Here is a 21,030-nt window from a genome sequence, read left to right as displayed (position 1 = left end):
CAGATGGCAGCAGCCAAGCATCAGAATGTTCATCTGACCTGAAGCCCATCAGCTCGAAGTCAGGGCAACCTCCCACGTTGCTGCCAGTTTCCTGGGTGTCTGGGAGAGATAGATGTGTGTCACTGGCAGATGTGTAGGGACAGGAAGTTTTTCCACAGCCCGGTGGGCCAGTAGCATGCGATGCCAGGAACGTCACTGCCAGTGTTCTTGCCAGGTACCCTGGATCCAGAAATGACACGCTCATATTTCAGACCCTGGTGCTGTCCTTCCAGCCCTGCAGACTCAGTGGCCAGGCTCTGGTCAGCGGCCACTCACAGGAGCCGTAAATCGGCTATGAAGCATCCTGTCTTTAATTGATAACGGCTCATTGCAAATTTTACATTTTTATTAGCATATTTATTAATATTGAGGTTTGAGATCTGCAACCTCCCCAAAGCGGAAATTCAGATCTTTTAAAAAGGAGCCTGCAAAATTCCCTTACAAGTCTGGGTGCTTAGAAGTCTGAAATAGCAATGCTGTTTATTAACTGGGGGACCAGATCCCTCATTGTGGGCCGGGTCTAGGGATGGGAGGAGTACAGAGCCCCCTCCAGAACCTTCTGTGCCTGTTATTTGCCCCGAGCAGGTACAGCATCCTGTGTCCCAAACCTGCCATGCTGTTTGACATACCGGCATACCACATGTGCTGCCTAAACATTCTTACTTATACACGCTTTAACTCAAATAAATTTATTTTTAAAATGAAAGTGTACTGTGTTACTCCTATAAATGAAGCCTAGAATCACTTGCCATAAAGAGAAAATAACCATAAAAATAAATGCAGTGAAATCAAACAATGTCATTAAATTCTAGTTGGCTTCTCTTGCCTGCCTATGAGTCGCATGCCTTATCTCTCTTTTTAAAAAGGGAAGATTAACCAGTGTCGGGGAGGTGTTAAAGACCAACAGCACCTCCCCGATACTTTCTCCTTGAAATAATCAGAAGGAAAAAGACAGAACGGATGAGGGCGTAATTTATTACCGTGAGATTCAAGGTGAACCACCTGATATGTTCTCGTACTACTGGTGGGATTCATCCCACACGGCGAGATAGTCTGGATTTCAGTGAATGTTGACTTCTGTTGGGTTCCCAAAGGGGTCCTCAGTCCCCAAAGGGTTGAGGACTATTTCTAGAGGCAAGTGTCTTTTCTGAAGAGGGTAGACAGAGGGAGGACATCCGAGAGCCAGAGGGTTCAGGGAAACAAAAGGAGAGGACCCCACGACCGGCACAGACAGGGAGCTGTCTGCCGGGATGGAAGTGTCCTGCTCTGAGGTGTCCACCCCTTGTGACCGTTGAGCATTTGAAAGGTGGCAAGTGCAGCTGAGGAGCTGAATTTTAGATTTCTTTAATTTTAATTTAAACTTAAATAGTCACATGGACAGCACAGCTTTAGATCTTCCTTTTGTGGCTCTGTGCATTTCTCTGACCACAGTCTGCCGATGCATAATTTCCAGCCATGGGAGGGAAGGACAGGCCTCGCTAAAAGCAGCGGTGTGCATGGCGCATAACAACGTGCAAAACACTTTTCTCATCTGTCGCCCCTCTCATAGCAGCCCTGGGAATACCTGGCATCGCCGTCCCCTTTTACAGATGAGGACACTGAGGCTTGAAGGCAATGAGATGGAGAGGCCAGGATGCAGAGGGGATGGCCACGCTGCCCACCTCCTATCCCACCTCTTTGCCGTGTGTGGACCTTCAACAGTATCTCATCTTCCGGTACTCCTGCTTGGCCCGTGGACCCCGCGCATTGGTGTGGAGCCTGTGAGTGGGGCAGAGACACGTGCCCCGCACCTTCTCTCCATTTCATCCCCTGTACTGGGGCGTTCTGTAGGTCCATGGCCTCTCTTCCTACAAGGAACAAGCCTCTGCAGTCGGAGGCCACAGACCCTCACCCCTTTTTCTTGCCTCCCACCTTGAAGACTATCCTGGGTGAGAAGGGCCGTCCAGGGTACAGCCAGGCTTCGGAGCCCCTGTCTGGTCCCTGTTTGTTTTTTCCCTCCACTCTGTGCCACCTCCCCGGACATGAATGCCCCTGATCTGTCCTCAGAGTTAAGAGGGAGGGTGGAGGGAGGGAGAGGAGAGAGATTTGATTAATACATCCACAGCCAGATTGTTGGGTGGATTAATACATAACCCTCCCTATCCTCCAGCCTCCCTCCATACTCCCATCCCAATCTTCTCCACCCATAATGGCTTTTTGTAAGAGTAGCCAAAACAGGGCAGTGCTTAGCCCAGAGTCTATCTGGCTTGCGGCTGGTGGAATTTGTAGCCCGAGATGGGGAGAGGATTTTGGATGGAGAAAGGTTTTTAGTACCCACACTGCCAAGGCAACCACCCTCCTTGGCTCAAGAAGCTGAGCTGATTGCACGGGCAAGCGTTTCCTGGACGTTTAATGACTCTTGAAGGTACAAGGGCTGGGCCCAGTGGAGGGACTGATCCTCTTGTCACTGTGCAGATTCTGCCCTTTCTTGTCACTGCAGGGATCTTTCCTGCTCATGGAAAGCATAATATCTATAACCAAAAACACCTGTTCCTTATTGAATGTTTACCACGTGCCAGGCACTGTGTTAAATGTATAATGCCATTAACAACATTTCTCAGAAGAGGGTACTTTTATTCTCAATTTATAGATGAAGACTCAGAAGCTTTCGTAACTTGCCCAAGTCCTCCAGCTGCTCACGACAGAGTGGAAGAATCTCGCGGAAGGGCCCGTGAGATCCTAGGGTCCGTTAGCATCATGCCATCTGCACCACCGAGAGCCACCACCTCACCTAAACCTTTTCCCTGGGTTTATTCTCCTTCTGGCCCTGAGCACTGGACCCACAGGCCCATCCACTCATCATTGTAGCAGATACTTGCAAGCCACCCTGGATGCCAGTACCTGGGATCAGCATTATAACAAAAAGAAAAACAAAATGCATGTGGAATGGCCCCAAATCCCTTGGAGCTCACCTGCTTGGGGAGATGAAGGAAGACTGTGATTTTCTTCCTCTGGTGACCCCACACTCTCTGCTTTGATTCACTCAAATCTGAGTCTTCACTTTTCCATCCATTGGCATCTGAAAAGTAGCTTATAGGGAAGAGAGGCTCATTATCTGGGACCAGGATGGGGGACAGACAGGAGAGAGGGTTGGGGCACTAAAGTAGAGGCTTGGCAGACTGTGATGTGACAGCGTGATGAATGGGACCCCGGGTTCTGGGGATGGGGGAGACGTTGCTCAAGCCCAAAGAAGGAAAATGAACTTGTGTGCGTTTTCTGTAATCACAGATTGCTCTGAGGGCACCAGCTTACTGGAGCATGTGTTTTGTAGTCATTGGAACAAATTGAGTGGATGTATATTGAGCATCTGCTCTGGCCAGTGCTGGAAGGTGCAGTGGGTACCCAGATAGGAAGTCCTCAAGGAGGTCAGAGTGTGGAGGATACAGCAGACAGAAACAGGTAATTCCGATGGGGGTACCATGTTGGAGAAGGAAGTAAGCAGGATGGGAGCACAGAGGAGGGATGCCTCACTCATCCCAGGAGGCGAGAGAAAACTAGGAATGGCTTCTTGAAAGGAGGGTGCCCAAGCTGAGTCTTAAGGGAATAATATGCCAACAACAGTCTTGAGAACCATCTTTCCTCTTTGTGCCCCATTGTCTAGTGCTTTGCAAGACAAGCTACACTGGGATGACTAGGGGAGTGCTGTGCTTTCTACACTCATTATTTCCTACCTAGACTTCCGGGTCTGGGGACTATTTCCAGAACTTTCTTGATTCCTCTGCTAATCCAGAATGTTCGTTCTTGTTGACTTGATGGTTCCAAAGCCATGAAATCACCCAGATGTGATCTTCCTCAAAGTGAGTCTCCATTCAGGGCCCCTGCTCCATCAGGGGGTGGAGGTGCCCTGCCTTGGGGTCCTGTACTTAGAATATATTCTGTCCACATGGTTGCAGACAAGGTACAGCCCAACTGATCTGAGCCCAGCTAGAGGCCACATTCCTCCTTGCAGGCAAGGAGTTCAGAATCTGTGCCCTTTCTCCCTTCCATCCTTCTTTTACCACCCACCCACCTGCCTCATCCTCTCCGGGGGTCAGCCCGAACCCCGTTACCAGCATGGGTGTTGGTGGCACTGGGAGGCCTTAGGATGGACAAGTCCTGAACCCAGGGCACTGAATAAATGGTTGTCCACTGACATGCTCTCTGCTGGAATGACCAGAGACACTGTGTGTATCTTCATGCCAAGCAAAACTCCAATCAGCCTGTATTCCAGAGGCAGCGGGGAAGAGCAGCAGGCCCTACAGATTAACAGCGTCCTGGTCATCAGCTCACAGAAGGGGAGCTCCAGGGCCAGCCTTGGAGAAGATGGCAGGCGGCCATCTTAGGATGGCCCTTGGTGGTGCAGATGGCCCTGTCATGGGGGGTGGGCCCCAACTGCAGAGGTAGGAGGTTTGGATTCTGGTCTCAGCTCTGCTGTTAACTCCCCGGGGCGCCTTCCGGCATTTCTGTCCCTTCTTTGGGCCTTGTTTCCTCCTTTATCAAATGAAGTGTTGGACTTGGTGCCTATCTGTAAGATCCCTGGTACCTCCTTTGCTCTAGAATAACATGATTCTGAGTAGCCACAGCCAGAATTTCTGCAGGGGTCTTTTGATGGTGTGTCCCTGTTGCTCTCTGCTCCCAAGCAAGAGCATCGATTGGGTGGAGACCACTGAGCAGGGCAGATTCCTGGCACAAAGTGGGTGGAGGATTGCTGTCTCTGGTGCACATGGGCATCAGGCTATCAGAGAATGACTACTGGGTTAGCTGTCACTTTACCATACCCCTGGGTTCCCAAAGAGCTCTCAACCGCCCAGGGAAGGAAGCAGACCCTGGAAGCACCCAAACCTCCATTTCCAGGAAGGATGGAGAGCCAGTCTCACAGGGATGGAGCCCATATTGTTGGTCCAACTGGAGAAGGGAACAAACAGTCGGACCGGTTGTGCCCCCCAAGCTGTGGGCTCCCTGGCAGTGACTTCTGAGCCGTCTCTCTTTTGCTTGTTGGGTGAAAGTTCCCATGCATTTTTCTTTTTTTGACTTGATTAAGGACACAATAAACCCTGGCCATGATTTTTAATCTACTGGCAGTAATATCTCTCAGTTCTAATTTCAGGGATTAGCTTGTTTTCAAAACACGAAATGAAGGACAAACCTTGTCCCATAGTTGCCTAGCCTTGCCAGCACAGCCGTAACCACCACCCACCATTGACAGACAAGCTGCTAGCCACACCTGCGTGTCAGCACCATGGGAAGAAGCCCCGAGACCATCGGAGTGAGAGGCAGAGCATTAGAGATTTCAATTCTGCTTTATTTTCAACTTGAAATGGAGGAAAACAGACAAAAAACAAATAAGAAAGCTAAACAGTTGCGTGAGAGCTAGCAATTTGCTGGGTTCCCGATGACAGACACTGCATTATCATAATTGTCTCTTCTACATGATAGGACAGAAAAATAATAATGTCATTTTATTTATAGCTGGGGTGGCCCCTTTATGAGAGTCATATAAGTTTCTGCCAAGTGGAGTAGGTCAAATGACATCTTTTGATCAGGCCTGTCCAAAGAGATCAAAGATGAATGGCAGGTAATGGATACCCAATGACAAACCAAATCTAAAACAGAAATAAGGCTGCCAGGGCCTGCCAGTTACCCATTAAAGGCCCGCCTAAGGAAGGCAGGCTGCTTGACACGTTGGCCGAACACCTAAATCAGCTAAGCGTCAGTGCTAAAATTGTGTATTATCATTGGAAATGGCTATTATGTCCTCGGTAACATTTCTGTTAAGGCTTTGTTTGTGTACGACTGACCCGCAGTCAGAAGTGGAGTTGGAAGGAGGCAAGCCCAAGGGGCTGATGGGGCACCCTTGGCTTTGGCCATTACCTGGTTTTAACTGTGGGATCCTGATGGGGCATCACCCCTGCCCCTGCATTCTGCTCAGGCGGAGAGATGTTACGTTTACAGGTAGGAGGGTGGGCTGGCCCCTTGGCCCTGACCTGCATGTCTCTGTATCCTCTGCATCACTCCATCTTCTCCTGTCTTCCCAGACGTATGCACTTGGGCCCATCACAGGCCACACAAAGCCCAGAACTTTCCCAGAATACAGGGTGAGCAGAAGCCCAAGCAGATGGAAAAAAGAACAATGACACCAGTTCCTACCCAGGCTGAGGGAGCAGGGTGGACACTGGCTGTTCATGCAGTCAGCACTACAGTTTACACATACAGAAATGGGTAGAGACAGCTTCCAAAATTATGGAAATAAATGCTATTTTTTTCCCTTGAGTTATGTAATTAAGTTGGGCTTTGTAGAGATGTTATTTAAAAGGCTTTGGTGGGAAACAAAATTTACTATCTTTTCTTGTTTTTGTTTTTAATTTGCGGGGGTGGGACGGGGTGAAATACAAAGAAATATTCAAAGAAATATTTGGAAACAAGGGCTCCAGAAACTGCAGGAGAGAACTGTAAATCCTCCTGTCCCAGGGGATGCACAGGTGGTGCTGTGGGTAATTTTTTATTCTGCAGCGTATGCTGCAATGTTAAAAAATATTATTAAACATTGAAATGAGTACACTAGTTAGCTAATTAGTATGTTTCTCTTTCTTTTTGTAATCCCGATGCATTTCCTTTCTTTCCTACCCCCATTTTTATACATGTGGTAACCCTAAAGAACATATTTAGAAACATAATTAGTTATAATTAGAAGCAAACAAACCTAGCCCAGGGTATCTCCAATTTATTATAAAGAATTGCAGGTAACGGTGGCAGCAGCAGAAAGCTAGGTTCTCTACTGCCTAGTGAGAATTGTGGTTTTACACACACGTGCACACACACACACGTGGACACCTACACATGCATGTGCACACACATGTACCCTCTCAGGATCAAGGAGTCGCTTTTGCATGGCTCTTGAAAGTTTCATAGGCCTCACGTTTCTCGATCATTCTGTATTAACTCTATCTTTAAGTACCGGAGACACTATGTCAGAGTGGTAGCATCATTCCTTGGTGATGAGAAGAAGACAGACATTTGACTGTGAGGCCTCTTGGCAGGAAATTTGGTAGTGAAGTCCCATCCAATTTGTCAAGCTCAGAAGTGGTCTCTGCTCTGCAGGAAGCTTGCAGCCTGGCCCCAGCACGTCACCTGTCTGGGAGACACCTCGCAACTCCATCTGAAGTGACAGGCTGCATATGCAGGGCCGTCCTGGGAACCAGGCCGCCATGTTTTCGGTCATTTGCTGTGGGGGGAGGGCACACTGCTCCTCTGACAGGCAGGCAGTCACCTTTGACATTTGACCCTGCCCTGCAAAAAAGCCCACACCCCCTTTGGTGGCTTCCACCCCCAAACCTCTATGTAAATGAAAGTTTAAACAAATCCGTGCTCATGCTGGCTTTCAAGTGAGAAATTTTTTTTTTTAATTTCTCTTGAATTATGTAAAGATGCATCACAAGATATTTACGAATTTTTTTAAAAACAGATATTCTTTTTATATACTGATAAAATTGGAAACTTGGAAGCATATTTGGCAAGTGTAAACAGATGGTTAAAGATATTTGCTGGGAAGTATCAGAAACAGTTATTCCTGACTTGCCTGCTTGGCTAAACATTACTCTGAAAAGTCAACTCACAGGGCACAAAGCAGGAGATCGGGTCTCCCTTTGCTTCTAAACAGAGCGGGCCAGGGCACTGTTTCAATTCTTTATCACCATGCTATAGGTAAAACCTGCCCGTGGAAGCCTCTTGTCTTTTCACCTATACAGACTTGGTAAGGGGCTCTTGAGCGACTGAACAGAAGGCTTCTGTGTTGTCTCCTGAAGTCAGGATGCCTCCCTCAGAGGAAGCCGGGCATTCTTCACCTTTTTCCAAGTAAGGTGTGGAATTAGCACTTTTCCTTTGCTCTGGGGAACGCAGTCATTTTATTCATAAGAGCTCCATGCTAGGAGGTTTCCTTCAAAGGCAATGGATGCGAAGTTGCATAAAGGAAATCACTGGGAAGAAAGGAAGAAGAAACTGACATGCCGCTTTTTTTAAACCCCTATCCAGAGAGCAGAATTCACCCCACAAAACATTTCAAATAACCAAATCAACAGTGCAGGAGATTTAGCAGAAAGCATAGAATTTCATGAAATTGCGGCGTCTGTGTATGTGGGTAGGGGGGTTGACTGGAGGTTGGGCGGGGAAGGGGGAAGCTGCCGTATTTTTTTACCAGCGTATAAAACACAAATGCTCGTGGCACTTGCTAATCTGAAATGCTTTTAGGAGAATTGTTCAGTAGCAATAATCTGTCAACAGATTACAATTTTGCTTAATTTTAATGTGGCTAACTTAAGATGGTTGTATAGGAAATTTATGCAACTGATCACAGTTATTAAATTACTGCATCTGCAAAGGAAGCAATCAAACCCCTTATTACGGTTGCTGTGAGTGAATGCTAAATGTCAAGGAGTTACCAGTGCGCTGCGGGGAATCACGCTCCAGTTAAAGATGCATAAAATATCGGCACTTTTTTAATGCTTGTGCATTCAACAAAGACTCCCATCATAATTAACTGGTATGGAAATAAATAATTTTTACAAACTACCTTAGAAACAGTTGTGCTACAGTTTTTGTCAAAGTCTGCTGCTCTCCAGCGATATTTAAGCCCTTAGACACGCTTCCCTCTAACTCACATATGCTATAAAATATTTAAATCTCACAGAGAGGTTTGAAAATGATATTATAAATCCAACTCTCAGTGCTAAAAAGGAATTTATGATGATTAATTTAATTATACGTTTTAAGGTTTTGATATTTTAAAAACTAGAGATTAATTTTTTTGGTTGTGGTCCCAGTTTGATAGTTTGGGGAAAGGGGCTGCTTTCTGTAAACAGCTGAAGACGCACATAGGGGCTGAGCTTAGCTGGAAAGGTGGAGAGTGAGAGTTCTGGGCACAGCAGCTGTGGCCAGACAGCTGGGTTCAGAGCCTGGCCCTGCATGATTAGCTCTGTCCCCTTGAGCAAGTTTCTCAGAGTCCCCATCTGTGACATGCAAGTGGGTCTTACCATTCACAGCTCCTCAAGCTTCTTAGGGGGAGTACGTCGGGGAGGGCGTGGGGGGACCAGGGTGAGCACCTACCCCTGGCGAGGCCTCGCTGGTACCTGGTTATCGGTGTGAAGGCTCCTACCTGGATGCTCACGAGGGCTCCCTCTTTCCGATACCCGTTCACTTTTGCTGGCAGGGATCACAGCTGTAACAGAGGACCCCAGTTCGTCCCTGCCAGTGCCCACATTCAGTGGCAGGCTGCGGGGTTTTAGAAATCTGGCTTATGAAACCTTGGGACCTTTCTGGGCATGAAGTACTTGGCTGACGGGGAGGGAAGCAGACAGGGGTGGAGTGAACAGCTGCTCCAGTGTTTAAAGGGCAGACCTCACCCCTGAGCTGATTTGGTCCACTCAGCGCTCTCACCGTGATGGATCAGCTGGACCCTAGGAAAGCTGAGTTACGAACAGAATCCCCCTCCCCATGAGGGACTCTGGGCCGTGATGCAAGGCTGCTGGCTGCCCTGTGGACTGAGTGCCCCCGTCCAGCCAGGCCTGCACCATCCTCTTGAGAGAGAGGGTGCAACCCGGGCCTCTTGTGGGCACCGTGGAGAGGAGTCCCTTTACGAGTTTCTGGGTATGCGGCCGACAGCCCAGGGGTCCTTGATCGCTTCCCAGAGAGCTTGGGGGGTGATGCTCTGGAAGGGATGCTTGTTTGCCAGGAATCAGATGTTTAAATAGCAGACCCTGTCCGTGAGGATGACTTTCTCTTGCCTGGTGTGTTCATTTGGTGTCTGTTTGGAGTTGTTTGTTCAAATGTATTTAAAGGATAACTTTGTAGGGCAATCAGATTCATGCAAATGTCCATTTGTGCGTATATAGATGGCTGTGTGCATATGTGTTTATGTATATGCATTTGTATGTGTGTATATGTTTACATATGTATGTATGTGTAGTCTATATAAAGAAATGAAAATGAACCCGAGTCACTTGACTCATCCGTCACATCGTATTCCATCAGACAAGCAGTGGGGCCCTCAGAATCCACCCCCACATTTGGCTTTTTTAGACTAGAACCTTGGCTTCTGGATGCTCCTGTTATGGCCTGTGGTCTCCTCAATTCAGATCTCTCCTAGAGCCTGGAGGTACGTTTTGAGGATGGTTGTGGCAGCCCTTCGTGTTCTTTCTTTTATAGGCGAATACACACTTCTAACGGTCAGTCAGGGAAATGTCTGTACGTTTGGGAATGGGGAGGAGACAGCTTTTACTTAAAGCGTTTGGAATATAGAATCTCTTCAAAGGAACTCATTTTGTTTTACATATAACTTAACACTGATTTCTGAAATAACCACAAACATCAGATCCCCTGGCCTGACTATAAATCCGTTTGAGTTCTTTGATTTTCTGCGTGTCCTGCGTATTTCCTGTCTAGCAGGTTGGATGTGACATGGCATCTTGTGTCTCCTTCACTCCACCACAGTTGCTGTAGCCGACCCTTTCCAGAGCCCAGGTCACAGGGGTCAGCCCCGGCCCCTGGGCACTTTGGGGAGTGTGACCAGCGCTCAGGGACTGCCCGGTCACCCCGATGCGGCAGCGGTTGTAAGCTTGCGTCTCAGAACCCTGAGATGCCCAGTGAGCGCCATCCTGCACAGCCCAGCCCTGCGGCTCTGTCTTCCGAACGGGACGGACTCGCTTGTGGAGATGAAGGTGGCTTCAGGACCTCTTGCCCGCCTTTATGAGGGTTGCAGCTGCTCTCACGTGCTTGCAGGGCTGGAATCTCTGCGGACTGGCTCACAGTCACCATAACTAAGACGTCCATTGTGTTGCCTGTGGAAGGGGCCCAGGAGACCTGAGTTCCAAACCTGGTGCTCCTTGACCAGCTGTGCATCTCACGGCGGCACAGCCTTCTCATCTGGGAAGTGGGGGAAACCACCAAACCTAGCTCATGGGGTGGGTGAGGAGAGCACAAAGTGCTCAAAAATAAAAAATATCCAAACATCCTAGCGGGCATCATCACCTCCATCATGGATTGTCACATCAGGTAAAACCCAGGCTGTGTGGTTTCCCGGGAGCATTTAGAAGTACCTTTTCCAGCGCCCTGGGTTCCCTCCGACCCGACCCTCTCTAACCTCCCACGGGAGCGCACTCCACTGGGGTGTCCCCACTCGATGCCCAGCACGGGACTAGAACCTTCCCTCTGGACACGGCTGGCTCAGCTGGACCTCTCCAGGCCCCATGCCGTCATTTTGGTTATTTCCACGTCGCCCTGATTGTGTACACATCTGTGTGATCAGGATGCGGTGTTTGGACGGTGCCCCGTCCCGGCTGTTGCCACCTAAGTTCTCATTCCAACAGTTGCCCCGTGCACCTGCTGTTTGCCTTGTCAGATAAGGTGACATTGGACGTGTGGCCCACCGCAGCCAGGAGGCAAGCGGAGGCCGCTTTTCCCTTGGCTTCGTGGCTTTGCGGGGACTGAAGAGGGCCCTGTCATCCCCTCTTAGGGGAAGATGGGATCACGATCCCTCACATGAGACTTAGGCGTCACCCGCTTCTTTCCAGCTGGATGAGTCGAACTCCTCCCACCATCCGTTCTACCCTCACAGGCCCGCACCCAGCCTTCTCCCCATCACTCCTATTGTAGCCGAGGGGGGAAAAAGACTTTTAAGGATTTGCTAATGGTAATGAAAACTATTCTGATATAGCATTAAGGATTTTGCTCCTGAAATGTGTTTAATGTAAATATGCTGTCAGAGACCCTTCAAGTAATTGACACAAGCAGATGATTAGCAGTGTTCTCAACGGTGTTTTTGCATAATCTTACATTTTGACAGAACTCCTCAGTCACATTTTATTGTCAGTGCTCCGCCATCAGGAGGACTTCCTTCCCTGATAACACTTACTTTGTCATTATGCATCTTGTAAGAGGTCATTTCACTGGTTCTGCGTGCGTGGGGGGGCATCATTGCCAGGTTTGGGGATATGTCTCTCTATCAAGAAACCCTCTTGAAGAGTAGACTTTTCACCAACTTGGAAGAAATCGGAGATGCCATTTCCCGGCCCTGACCTGGGCTTGAGGGACAGCTGCAGACTGCCGGGGGTCAGCTCCTAGAGAGCTGGGGGACCTGGCATGGGAGGCCAGTGGTCACTGTCAGCAGGAGAGAGGTCTGGGCGTGACCCCCGTGCCCACCGCTGCCCTGTGGCCCCACTCCCAGGATGTCATCCTCTGCAAAGCTAGTTGTAACCTACTTTCCGAGCTGGGCTTTTTTTTTTTTTTTTTTTTTTTTCCTATGTTGAATTGAGTTCATCTTTGGTGATGTAAAAAAAAAAAAAAAAAACTGGTGCTCAATTATAATCATATCTAAGTGCCCCAAATTAAACTGCCCTGATCTGTAAGCATTCATAACGGCATACAGTTAAGTTATATTAACAGTCAATATAATAAGCCTTCACCTTTATTGAAGCTGCTCTTGTTTCTACAGCAGTTCTTTAATCTATCTCAATAGATTTCTGGTGTACAGCGCATATAGATTTGGCCAGTGACAAGGGTTAGAGTAGTCTTGTAGAACATTTACTTGTAGCTCTGGAAAGCCCACATTCATCAGACGATGAAGTCAATCAGATTGTACCAGGATCAATGGAAGGCTTCTGGGATCCCTCTTAGGCTTGTAACGTGTTCACCTTCTATGGAGAGGATTCACACACACACAGAGACATACACACACACACGTACACACATACACACGATCTCTCACACACATACACCCCTCTGTCTTAAAGCCATTTATCTCTGAATGTCAAATTGCAATAATTAACCATTATTGATCTTAAATTCAATTAACTTCATTAACACAGGTCATGGTGAGGGTGCTTGTAAGGGAAAGGCATTTGACAAGTGTCTTTGCTTGTGTGACATCCCGTGTTCCTGGTGGTGGCTACAGACTGTTCAGACTGTCTCCTCAGAGAGGCAGAGAAGGCCGCTCTGAGACGTGGGCCCAGGACTGGGCGAGGGATCCACGCCAGGGGGCTTGTGCAGCAGGAGACGGGGGGCTGCAGAGTAGCATTCGGGCACCCTTGGGAAAGGTAGACAAGGGAGCCTCTTAAGCACACATGTAGCTCATTTCCAGTGGCGGGGGGATGCTGCCCCAGGTGCCCGCCCCGCCTCTCTCCAGAGGATGCTTTCCCATACGCTGCAGCCTTGTCACAGCGATGTTCAGAAACTTCCAGGGTTTGCTTGCCTCAGAAAGCAACCTTTCCATTTGTATTTTTACATGAAAAAAACGACTTTCCCTTTTGACCAAGGAGAAGAGAAGAAACCCAGATCCCACAGTTGGGTCTGGCAGAGGGCTCTGGACACCCGCACCATGTGACATTTGCTCCTTTACTTCCTGGGCATAATTTGTTATTTAATTTTCACTACAGCCCCCCAAGGAAGGTGATATCACCCCATTTTACCAAGGATTGTATGCCATGCTTTTCAAAAATGAGGGGACCGTCCCTCTGTGTCCTCACACTTAAGCAGGATCTTTCAGTGTGTATTCAGGAGAGGAGCAGTGAGATAACGTGGGAAAGGCCCAACTTCTGACCTCCCATCCTAGTTCTGAGTCTTAGAAGTCCTGAGGTCTGCCTCCATCCCCTGATCTCTGTCTCTGAGCCTCCATCTTCCCGTCTGTTAAATGGAGCCCCTGATGTCCCTTGCCCTCCAGGGTTGTTAGACAGCTGGGTGGAGATCCTGCACAGGGAGGTCCCCAGGGATACAAAGCCCCCGGGGGTGGGGCCGTCCGTGAGGCACAGCCGCAGGGAGATGGGATGCTCCTGGCCCTTGCACATTCGTTCTTCTTTTTAATTCTTTATGGAAACGCCGCTTGGTGCTGAAGTGTCTCAAGGAAATAACACAAAACAAACAAAAAAGAACAAGAGGAAGTCTGCCTTCCGTATTTGTGACATATTTTCCTTTGAAAGTCTGATTCAATTCAAAGGATTTACCAAGCACCCAGCCTGTGCCAGGCCCCATGCGGGGCGCTGTGGAGACAGTGTCCTTGCCTGCCCGGGCCCAGCCCACTGTGGAAACAAGTGACTGTAGGATCCCTGAAAGGTGCTGAGCATGTAGAGGTCAGGAGGATAGGCTTGGGGTGGAGGGGCCAGAAAAACCCCAGCCAACATGGGACTTCAGCTGGGCATCCGGAGGTGAAATGTTTCTGGTTACATGAGCAGAGCTGCAGAGGGACCTTCCCTGGGTACACAGGAAGCACCAGGGGAGCCGGGAGGTGCTGAGATCACAAAGGTCCCAGGGCCACCTGAGGAGTGGCAGTTATCCCGGAGGCCATGGGCAGGGAGTGCCACTGGGTCCTCCCCACCACGCCAAGCACGGTGTCTGCTGAGCCGTTTCAGGCAATGCCTGCTGGTTCCTTCGCAGAAGGATGGGTGTTTGGAGGCTGTTTTAGGAGCATTGTTTCTGGGGCTGTCATTAGGGAATGGCAGGGAACAGCCAGGGACACATCTTCTGGTTTATTGTGAGGCGTCTCCCTCATGCCCTCAAAGCCTGGGTGTTTCTTGAGCACCTGTGTTAGACAAAAAATCCAGGCTCTAGAGCTTTCCGTTGACCCTAGGAAGGGGCAGGGCAGAGGAAGGGGGAGTGGGATAAACCACACGGTGTGGTTGACTCATTAACCAATAAACCGCTCAGTAAACCACGTGGTTGACTCAGTCATCCTTGAGAGGTTATACTGCAGACCTCTCACCGAGCCCTTCACCACCCCGCCTGTCACACAGCACCTGTCCCTGCCATGTTCATCTCAGGGCCTCAGGAGAGTCGGTGGGGTGACCGCAGAGCCGCAATGAGGAGAATTGAGGACTCTGCCCTGTGAGGGGGTGGGGCTCACCTGGGTGTCAGCCCTGACTCTGAAGGAAGACCCACTGGTTTCCACCTGTGGTTGGGGGCGCCATGCCCCATGGGTGCTTTGGGTGTCGCTGTAGCCAGATGCCCGGGTAGCCCAGTAGCCTTTGAGGCCGGTGGAAAAGTGGCCGCCACCTCCTCCTTCCACTAAAGTCAGTGGTTTGAGCACAAAGTTCCCCCCGTCTCTCTTTTCCCACAGTCCATCATGACTCTCCTCACCTCCAGCAGAGGCTGGAGCTGCTGACAGGCTTGTGGACATCCCACCAGGCTGGTCCCTGAGGCCTTGAGCCTTTGCATCCAGCCCCCAGCACAGGAGCCCGCTCTCACCCATACACCTGCCATCCCCGAGGAAGTGTCCCAGGAGAAAGGGGCTTTGCCTGCCTTATTCTTTGCAGACAGTGCCCAGCACAGAGCTTGACACACAGGAAGTGTTTACTAAAAATAAATTTCCTTTCATACTTCTCAACATTTCACAATACATTTATGAATGTGTGCTTGTGAAAATTTCAGACCATGTAGAAGAGAGGCCCTTTTCTCCCCCTCCTCCTGCCGTCTCCCTCCGCAGCAACGGTGTCCCCTCTGGCACCCAGGGAACGCCCCTCACATCTCCACGAGGATCCTTTTCCCGGGTGCCCGTCACGCAAGCTCACACGCCAGCTCACACAGAAAACAGGGATCAGTGTTTGCATTTCTGAGACTTCTCCCCGCCAACACTTGACAGTATGTCTTAGAGACCATTCCACATTAGAGTTTAGAGAACTGTCTCATGCTTTTAAAGTCAACTTTTCATTCAGTATAACATACAAAAAGACAGCAAACAAATATGGGTGTAGCGGGCGATGAATTTTCCCCAGATGAACACATTCATGTAACCATGGCCCAGATCCAGAAGTAGATCAGTTCCCGCACCCTGGGAATCCTTGGGGTGCCCCCTCCCAGTCACCCCCTCCCAATGGAACATCACAGATTAGTTTTGCCTGATTTTGAAATTGATGTAAATGAATTCAAACAGTATTATTCATATTATCTTTCTTGTATTGTGTCTTTCCCTTAATATTATTTGTAAGATTCTTCCAGTTGTTTTGGATAACAGTTTGTTCATTTTCACTGCTGTGTACCATTCTATTGTGTGGGTAGGCCACAATACCTTTATCCTTGCACTGTGGATGGACATTTGGGTTGTTTCCAGTCTCTGTTATTATGAAGGACGTGCCAAAGGATATCATGGTCCCAGTCTTTTGGTGAGATATGTATGCATGTCTGCTGGGTAGAGATCCAGGAGCAGAATTGCTGTGTCACAGAGTGTATGTATGTGTAGCTTTAGCAGATACTGCTCAATAGTTTTTCAAGGTGGTTGTACCCATCTATACAGCAGCAGCCTCTGGGAATGAGAGTTCCGGTTGCTTCACATCTTTGCTAGCACTGTTATTTGTCTCTTATCATTCTTGTGAATTGCTGAAGATGTTCCTTAGTTTGTTTATCCACTTTTATGGTATTAGAAGAAACGTTCCTGAGGACCCCCTTAAACACAGGGGGTTTTTTTGCACATGTATATTTCTGTAGTATAGATTCCTAGCTGGATCAAGAAGTATAACAGATTTTCAATATTGATACATGCTGCTAAATTACCCTTCATAAAATGGCCATGACGAGTAATAACACGAGCCACTAGTGAGAGTGCCGCTCTCATTACGTGTTGCTGTATTAAGTTTCTTTTTTCTCCACAGCCCCCTTTTGAAGGATGGTGAGGTGTTGAGGGTTCTTGAAGCTAGCACAAGAAACACCTAAGTCAGACTGTATAAAAATGAGTGAGACAGGGTATTTAAAGGAAACATGCAATGTGACACCGACCAGCCAACAGGTATTATTTATATGTTGGTTGGGGGAAACCTATTTTAATAAATAGAAATGAAGTTGAAATCTATGGGCATTTATACATTTCGGTCAAAACTATAAAACATTTGAAACTTTATTTTTTTCAAGCTGACTGGGAAGATTACATCCCTGTCCTGGATGTGACCTATCCATTCAGATGGTAGTTACGTGTGTAGTAGCAGACCTGGGTGTGTGCTGGGTGTGTGCCCAGTCAGTGCTGGCTGAGTGCTGGTTGTGTGCTGGGCAAATGATGCCTGAGTGCTAGCTGAGTGCTGGGTTGTAACTGCCCAACTGCTGGCAGGGCTGCCAGCTTCGGGAAGGTCTCTCTGTCCAGGTGGCTACCATGCTGGTTGCCCAGTGCAGTGAGGGAAGGGCTGGGCTTCTCTGGAGTCATTGAGAGCATCCTCTTTCCCGGTTTTCCCTGTGAGCATAAAATGAGAAACCTTGTTAGGAAACACCTTAGTGTTTTGTGCAGTGGTAGTGAGGGGACGTGAAGAGATGAGTGTGAAACAGGAGGGCACTTGGGGCTGCTCTGCCTACATCTGAGAGCGTGGGGGAAGCTGGTGGGAACTTCTGCCTGAGGTTACACTTGGTCTGCGTGGTTCTTAGACTAAGCAGCGTCTACCAAACTCTGTGAATTCGACCAGGAGTTACTCAGAGAGCTGACCTGCCAGGCTGTGTGAAGGGTACAGAGGTAAGGAATGCCTGGTCTCTGACCCTGTAATGTATATGGAGAGACCAGTTGTGCATGTACTTCGCCACTGTAAAAACTATGAGACGTGAATGCCAGTAGGGATGTTCAAATAATAATGCCAATAATCGTTCCTGATATTTCTCTAGAACTTAGAGTTTAGAGGACTTTTCCATCCATTGTCTCATCTCTGAGATTAAAAAGGTCAGTTTCAGAGAGACAGGTGAGAAAGGATTTCCTGGGGGGAGGTGGAATGAGCAGGGTCTTGGAGGGCAGGACTGAGGATGTGAAAAGATGAAGCATCATATACAGAGTGAAAGAAACGGCGTCAGCCAAGGGAAGGCCAAAGCAGCGTTATTAGGGAAGGTCAGTGTGGATGTCTGAGGGAGGTGGGCAGTGGAAGGTAAACTTGGAAGGTAAAATGGAGCTTGGTCATGCCGGGCTTCGACTATCAAGCTAAGAAGTTTGTGTGGGTGTGTGATCACAAGGGCATTCCCTTGTGATCTATGTAACCAGGGCCATCTTGGTCACATGAAAGTAAAGCCCATGACTCTGAGCTGTTTATTTTGGTAACTTCTTATCCCTAACCCTAAAGCATCTAGAGTATGTATTTAGTATTGTATACATGTTGGATGAAGGGATGGGTTTTTGGGTGGATGGATGGATGGTAGATGGGTAAATGGATAGATGGGTAGATGATTAGGTAGATCAATTGCCTCCTCTTCCAAGTAAATCTTGATTACTCTTTCAAAAAAGTCATCCGTTGACCTTCTCCGTACTACAGCTCTTTAGATGCTATGGAGAACAGCCAGTGAAGCTCAGGAAAAGTTTGAATTGTATATGTACAGCCCATTTTGAAGAGGACCATTGTAAGAACTGTCCCAAATTTTCCCCAACCCATTGCCCTATTTTCAACTGTAGTTGCCCTGGGTCTTGAGATCACTGAGTGTGCAGACAGGTAAGAGTTCCACTTTGTTCCGCAGCTGCCTCACAGGGGACCAAAGCTACCCCGTGAGGTCACTCTGTCCTCCTTCAGGAGATCCTGTGCTCCAGAGCTGAAGGTGCGTAAGGCATAACTCTTCTTAGCCGTTATCGAGACTGACCACTGTTTATGGTGTCCCAGCACATCCCCTGCCCCTAATTCTCCCGAGTCCTATTTGCTGCTGTCTGAAATCCCACCAAGGTGAGAAAAGGTGTTCTTTGGATGAAGTTACTCTTCTAATTTACTAGATCCATTACAGATTAGGATTTACCTTATGGGTTTTGTGGAATAACAGAGAAAAAGGCTATAGGGAAGAGGTTCAGACCCTAGAGGTGTTTTTTTTTTTACTCCAGGTAGGCAGGAAACTAGGAAATATATGGAGCTCAGAAACAGAAAAGGGAATATGGCGCCCACAGCAAGCTTTACTTCCTTCGCCACCCTTGCAAGGACTTACCTTCAGAAGCCATGCTTTGCCTGATGAACCGTCACTGCTTTCTAAGCCGAACTGACTGGGGTGTCAACCTAGCCACCCTCATCAACACAGGGATTAAGGTTCTGCCTTGTCAGCTTCAGGGTGGGTTCAGCACTCCTGTGGGGCACGGGGAGTGAGAGTATAGGTCCTCTGTGAGAGCTGGGTGTAGGGACCACTGCTGATTCACCCAGTGGTTCCTATGTGCTTGAAGCCAAGGACAGAGGTGACTCAGTTGGTCCCTGAACTAACATTTATTTACTCTCTATTATCTGAAGGTTTGTTTGAGGCAATTGCTTTGAATGTGAGTGTGTCCTTGCTACGTTTATTTTTCTTTGTGGTGAGGTTGCAGTAGGATGAGTGTGGTTTCAGAATGGAGGGAGCTGGCTTCCCTCTCTGATCTCAGGAGCTTCCCAGCTTCCTGGCTTCCTCTGTCTGATCCATCTCTCCCGTGGGGAGGGTCCTGAGAAGGGGAGGGAGGTTGTCCAGAGGGGCTGCTGAGATGGCTGAATGAGGCCTTTTCACGGCAACAAGAATCCAAGGAGACAAGCCCCGGAAGTGTCTTTCTTGACCTGGTGGGCAGTGGCGGCTCCAGGTTCGGCTTCTGGAGGCTCCCGGCCTCACCACCACATCTAGAGGAACAGGACTTGGCCTGGATACCGAATCTTCAGGATGGGCTGGGGTTTCCAGCAGCAGCGGGGAGGTGTCCCCTGGGCCTCTCTGTCATTGGCCTCCTAGAGAATCTGCAGCAGCCCATTATGGCCTGAGCAACTACTGGCCACTCTGGCTCTGCTGAAGGGCAACGTTGCCTTATTCACACTGGCTTGATTCACCAATCAGCTAATGCCATGCCTTTCTTGGCATGAAAGCATCGCAGGTTTATTAACACAGTGATACCCAACTGAACAAGCATTCATGTCGCACATTACATCAAATTAACATGTACAAAATTAATATTCCTGACCTTGCTAGTGGGAAGAACAATCAATCTAGGGGAGGTTGTCATCCCGCCGCGGCCAGCCTTCCAGAGAAGTCCTGACCATTATAGCTTCAGCCACCAGTTCCTTCCCCCACAGCCAAGCCTTGCACCCTAGCCTCCTCCCTGCCCAGCTTTGGCCCTTTGGGATTCTCCTGGTTCCTGGGAGGCCCCTGGTCTCCCTGGTACCATCCAAGAATGCCATTTTCTCTTTGTCCCCAGAGACTGCGACCTCTGTCACCCCAGATGGCTTGGGTGACATCTCTTGTGACTCCAGGTGGCCGGGTGGATGGAGAAGACTCGTGTTCTCTGCCGGGTTGTGACCTCCTGGGTACCAGCCATGAACACTCCTCTAGAATCAGTTTTCTTTCTCTGCTGCCTATTTAATATCCTAACGGAGGCCCAACAACTCAATCTAATCGCCTTTATATTACCCAGCGCGTTTAGCTAAGCTCCCCTCCACTCCATCACTCACTTCCTTCTGCCATCGCCTGGCTCTCTTGGCACCAAAAGGAAGTCTCCCATCAGAGTGCTTCTCGTTGGAATCCCCTCCCGGTCAGCAGCCAGCAGGGTGTACCCCATCTGGATTTCCACCTTCTGCAGGACCCCTAAGCATCAGGGAGCTGGGAGCGTGTTGGTCATCGCTGGCCCAGGTCTGAGCACCCTGCCTGTCTCATTGCTTCTCACACCTTCCAGAGATCCTGGCAGCTTACTTTAGGGGCTCTCAGAACACCGGGGGATAACTCTGGGCCCCAAATCAGGCTGCACCAGACAGGGAAGATGCTGCCCAGGTGGCTACACTCACAAAGGAGCCCTCCCGTCCCTGTCACAATTAGGTGTGCAACACATGCGCACAGAAGAGAGACCTGTGTAAAGAAAACCCAGAGGGGCACAGTGCACTTTGCGTGAGCCCTTCGTAAAGCAGAAATTCTTGTGTAGAATGGATCAATCTGGCTAGAATTTCCAGGTGTGTTTAGAACAAGGTGTAATTTAGGTGACCTTTTTCTGGGAACTTTGAGCTCTTTCTCCCGTGAAGAGATGACTCAAGGCAGAAGCTGACCTGAAGTGGGGCTGCACTCAGCCCG

General features: G+C 48.9%; 1 protein-coding gene across 6 annotated transcripts in view; it reads left to right on the top strand.

The window, feature by feature from the left end:
• Positions 1-21,030, top strand: part of TSHZ3 (teashirt zinc finger homeobox 3) — a 70,670-nt gene that overhangs the window by 36,109 nt on the left and 13,531 nt on the right. Inside the window, exons 3-4 of one of the 6 annotated variants that reach the window (XR_012327944.1) lie at positions 1,589-1,799; positions 2,669-6,611. The exons of the other annotated variants lie outside the window; for them this stretch is intronic. The gene's annotated coding sequence lies outside the window, so the exon portion shown is untranslated. Of the gene's footprint in view, positions 1-1,588; positions 1,800-2,668; positions 6,612-21,030 lie in introns of those variants that run through there. 6 annotated transcript variants of the gene reach the window in all.

The sequence above is a fragment of the Tursiops truncatus genome, chromosome 19 (genome assembly GCF_011762595.2).
Source record: "Tursiops truncatus isolate mTurTru1 chromosome 19, mTurTru1.mat.Y, whole genome shotgun sequence".
Classification (NCBI taxonomy): Eukaryota; Metazoa; Chordata; class Mammalia; order Artiodactyla; family Delphinidae; genus Tursiops; species Tursiops truncatus.
The sequence above is the reverse complement of the archived record's forward strand: the minus strand, read 5'-3'. Positions and strand labels throughout refer to the sequence as shown.